The following is a 5,271-nucleotide window of genomic DNA, read 5'->3' as shown; positions in this document are numbered from 1 at the left end:
CCGTGCGGTTCAGTCACTTTTACCTCTTCTCACAATTATAAAACCCTCTCCTTAGTTTAAAAAAAAAAAACAAAAACCTACCTAAACTCTTAAAATTTGATATGGGTCATTTTGAACCTTTCGACGGTGATGATTGGCGATAATGCAGGCGATATTGGCGATGAGGGAGAAAACACGAGGAAGTAGAAGAATGATTGGGGAGAAGACAGTGGGGGAGAAGAACCCGAGGATATCGCGCCGATTGATAAACATCCATATGTACTGGAGTATCAGATGAACGACTTCGATTGGCAATTTGCACCTGGAGAAGCACTTGATATGGAAGTTGTGTCTTCTACACGTGATACAAAACACGCGTGTCGAAAGTCGCAATGGCTAATACTCGTAATTAATTAGTTTTGATTAAATATTTTGAATATTAATTAGTTGAGTTGGACCAATTAATTATTTATCTTATACGCATTATTTTTTTATTATAATATCAGCATGTTGTTGACTACCGAGTTAGATCGGCTTTACTTGGTGTTAGAAAGTGGTGGAAGGTTATTAGGAGTTTGGATGAGTTTATACAAGAGATAATATTTTGTATACACCTTTGGGTATTTTGATTGATACGGATTATGAGAAGGCTGATTGGGCAGTGGTCATAGCTTTAGTAGAAAGATGGTGGAGTAGAACTCATACATTTCATTTTCCTTGTGCGGAGTTAGGGTTCACACCACTAGACTTCACTATGATTTCTGGGTTGAGTATCGGTATAGGCCAACCGATACCTTTTCATACAAATTATGAGAATATGGATAGTATGGTTATGAGTTTTCCTCGTTTGGAGCGGATGCTTATGATTCTTCCTACGGGATTAAGCTATCTCATATTAAGGCGCATATATGGAACCCCTCTTGCATCGATACACGGCGGAGTTAGCTTTGGTTGTTCTACCGGGTAGTGATGGTGCCCGTCGAAGATGTTAGGGCTTTTTGATGTTTTTATTAGGCATGTTTTGTTTCCCAATGGTCATTCTATGCGGCGGGATATTATGCTTATGTATCGATTTGCATACTATGAGAGATTATGACTGGGTAGCTCGATTATATGCCACATTGATATCGGCGTTAGATAAAACTTCCACGGACATTGAAGTAGAAGTCCCACCAGTTGCGGGATTCACGGGACTTTTAGAGATTTGGTTTTATGAGTACTTTTCGATGTCTTTGTCCTAACATAGACATGATTACCGATAGATTTGCTAGTTGGTGGGGGCCTCACTTGACTCGTAACGGATGGCGATTAGAAATAATATCTGTATGGCTCGTGCTTCGATTGATATTAGATCATTGTGATCTATTGAGTGGAGACCTTGGCGTTTGTCTACTGCCTTTGACAATACTGGTTGTACATCATGCTTGTGTGTTGTCGCGTCCGAGAGTTGTTTTTGCCGCGACGGATCGGGTTTTGAAATCGTGGCGGCGCCGATGTTGGAGGCGGATATTTGGACATTATGGAGTTTCATGTGCTCCCATGCGGATGTTAGTGATGCAAAGTCGTGGGGTAGAATTCAAGTTCATGAAGTTCATGCCGGTGGTGGTCCTTGGCTAGATCGTCTTCTTTTTGTTGTTGAAAGGCGGGCGGGCGTCGATTATTATAGATGGTGGAACCGTGTCTCCATGGGTTCGTTCTTTGCCCTCGTTGGTGGGGCTAGCAACTTCGAGTTTAATGGGAACTGGAAGGGATGAGGCGTGAGCTACGTATTCCTCATCCGCCACAGCCTATTTACAACCCACAACCTCTGAATGCATATCATCCAACTCCTGTGTCTGCCAGTAATCCTCAGATGTTTGCCGTGTGTGGACCTGATGGGGAGCCTACTTATATTTCCATTCCTGAGGTGCCTCATGCTTGTTTCTCTGAGTTAGAGCCGCATATTGATCAGTATACCATGGTGAGTTTAATTATTTTATTTATCTTCTTCATTATATATATATATAATATGTACTCACACTGTATTTTCTTGGATTTTTAGGCTGAGGTTCTAGAAAGATATGAGAACCAGGTTCTTATGTTTGATGGGATGAGGACTGTCCTATATCATTATAGCCAAGAAAGAGAGGAGGCATATTCTCAGACATATACCGCCAATCCCGTCGTATGTGAGACTTCGAAAAGTATGAGGATATCAGCAAGTGTACACGCCTTAACAACATCGGGGATATGAGGAACTTCAGTCAAGTAGTTAACCTCCGTCTTGCGCATGAGAGAATATCATAATTCTCGATTAGGAACTTAGATGGCAACCCGGAACGTCCAAATAGAGAGGAGAGGGATCGAGTGGTAAAGAAGTAAGAAAGAGCTAAATAAATTTGATGTAATATGATAGGTTTTGGATTATTTTGGATATTATATGATTATATCATAATCATAGATTTTGGACTGCATAATCATAATCATAGGTTTTTAATTTCTTTAATTTTTTCGATTTTGAATTACAATTCTTAATTTCTTCAATTGCACAATTGTTAATTTCTTAACTTCTATACACAACTCATAATTTTTCAAGTTCTATGCACCACAGTTCTAATTTTCAGAAAAAACGCACGCGGTTTTGGCAAAACCGCGCCATAGAAGCCCATTTAGCAGTCCAGGCCCCCGAGGTGTTGGAAAAACCGCGCGGTTTTGGCAAAACCGCATGAGTGATTTGATACAGCACCAAACCTGGAACCAAATATTGGTCGATTTAGTGTTTGGTTTGGTATTTTCATCAACATGTAGTTCTCTTGAAGTTGAAAAAACACCAAATTCTTGATGCTAGGTTGATATCAATGCTAAAGATGCTCTAAAATGTATTTTTGTAGTTTAGAACAAATTATATGGTAGACGTCCAGTTGTCTGCTAACTGACAAAATATGAGTCGGTTGAGTTGAGCACAAGTACTGGGTAGCATATCAAGGAAGTACATGCGGCATTGAGCTGATATTATACTCCCGAGTTGAATGAATAACCAAGATTAGTCAATTCTTGTTATGATTTACGAGTACCAAAATCGATTATGGTATGTTAAAAGTCTTGATCGACCTAAGTAAATCGATGGCCTAAAGAGACTTCTCGTGATTAGTTTAAGAGGTACCTAACCTGTGGCCTGTGGATAACTCCTTGAGGGGCCTTGCATGTGCTCGATTTAGAAGAGAAGATTGCAAGTACTGTGTTGGATAGTTATGTTATCACAAGTAGTCAAGTACGGATTAGTTGATAAAACCCAATCTCTCTACAATTTACCTCCATCACCATACCTGCTTTGTTTTATGTATATGAATCGCTTGCTTGAACCTATTTGAGCCAATAAAGCCTGCTAAAAGAAATTGATAATGTTAGCTTTATAGAAACTTCCACTTGGGTGGGATTCCCCTGTTCACAATGAACCAGACCAAGGAGCTTCAAAGACTCGTTAAAATGGGTGGGATAATTGGTACGAGTCTGTCCTGTGTCTCTTGTACTCCTTTTGAAATGTGCAACACTGTACGATTCAGGCGCATAGTACTATATTGAACTATACCCTGTACAAACAAGGCCATATCCTTGTCGAAAAATGTCACGTTTCAAGTGGCTGGCCAGCAAAAATAAGTTAAATTGGTCTGACCCCGTTCCGTTTCAACTTGCAACATGGGGCAAGGAAATAATCAAAGCAATATGAAACAAATGTGTTGCTAGCTACAGATGACCTACTAAGATGAGAAGATTGCTGAACATAAAGGAAACATGCCTCCACCTTATTCATTCACACATGGTTTTGCACCCTATCCAACCCAACATTAGGAGAAGATGTTGTTCTAATGCTGTCTGTGTACTTGCAAATATATATATACACATACATAAACAGCCAACTCCATTGCTCTCTAGTCTCTCCACAACACCAAATTACAAGTACCATATCACACACCAAAGTTCAAAGCTTTGTTTCTGCTCGATATCTTCTTCATTTCTAACTAAAAAGTTATCCTTATTCTCAAGCTGTAGCCATGGTTACTTCCAAGATCGAGGCTAACCAGATGTTGAGGAACTGGCAGAAGGCAGCTGCTGCCGGGAGGAAAATAATAACTTAACACGGTCTAGGAACTATGTAAGTAACGAGGACGAAAGAAACTGTAATGAGTCTGTAGCAGATAAAGGTCATTTTATTGCGTACACATGGATTCAAAACGTTTCATGATTCCTTAAAGTATCTTCAAAGTAATGTCTTTAGAGAGCTCTTCAGGATGTCTGAACTCTGAAGAAGAGTTTGGGTTGCCAAACTTGCCATTTAACGGTCCCATCAGACTGCGCGCCCTGTGACGCCGTTTTTATGGAATACATTGTCGCAATATTTGGAGGACGTGTATCTAAAGATTTGGAGAAGGCATTGTGCTTGTGTTTGGCTTCCACTGGAAGGTGCAACTCGTCTTCATCCTTCTCTCTGATTGGAGGAAAGTATGTACTTATTCAGAGCTACTGACTAGTCACAACCAACCATAGAAACTTTACCAATAATTATATTTGTAGTATACAATTTTTGAAACAGTACACGTGTTTATATGATGAAGTTGTGTTCTAGCTTGCAGAAACTTTTGCGAAGATTTAATCTTGACATTTCCCGCAGTGTTTCAGTGGAATATTAAAAATTCATAATACGACATTAAGTAGATAATATTGTTGCTCAAAGAACTTGAAAGCTGATTTTGCGAGTTGGGTGATGCTGAGCAAGGTTTTGTTGACGATTTTTATGAGCAATAGTGCACGGTTACTATCAAGATGAATTGGATCGTAGAACATGAACCGTAACTTTAAAAAGTGGATGGAGTGTTAAATAATCTTGTGGGAATTTCGGATATGATTGCTCTTAACGTAACTATAAACCGAAACTCCATAATTTACACAGCAAAAACCCAATTTTGATTAAATTAAGGGTTAACTAGTATTACCCCCTACTAGATGAGCCAATTAGGATTTCCCCTTTATTAGATGGGGAAATTAGGATCTCTCCTCTAAATACACACAAAAAAAAAGTCAACTTGAGTTGACCGTGTTTTTTTTGTGTATTTGGAGGGGAGACCCTAATTTCCCGTCTAGTGGTGGGGATAATCCTAATTGGCTCATCTAGTGAGGGCCTGGGGGTAATATTTGTTAACCCTTAAATTAATAACGATCTTTCCAATTCTTATATAAAAACACATTTTCTCTACTACAAAATGAACATGAATATTTTATTTGAAAAAAAAAGTGTAAAAAAAAATGCAGCTCTAG

This window comes from Coptis chinensis, chromosome 2 (genome assembly GCF_015680905.1).
Source record: "Coptis chinensis isolate HL-2020 chromosome 2, ASM1568090v1, whole genome shotgun sequence".
In the NCBI taxonomy this organism is placed as follows: domain Eukaryota; kingdom Viridiplantae; phylum Streptophyta; class Magnoliopsida; order Ranunculales; family Ranunculaceae; genus Coptis; species Coptis chinensis.
Note: the sequence above shows the minus strand (reverse complement) of the source record.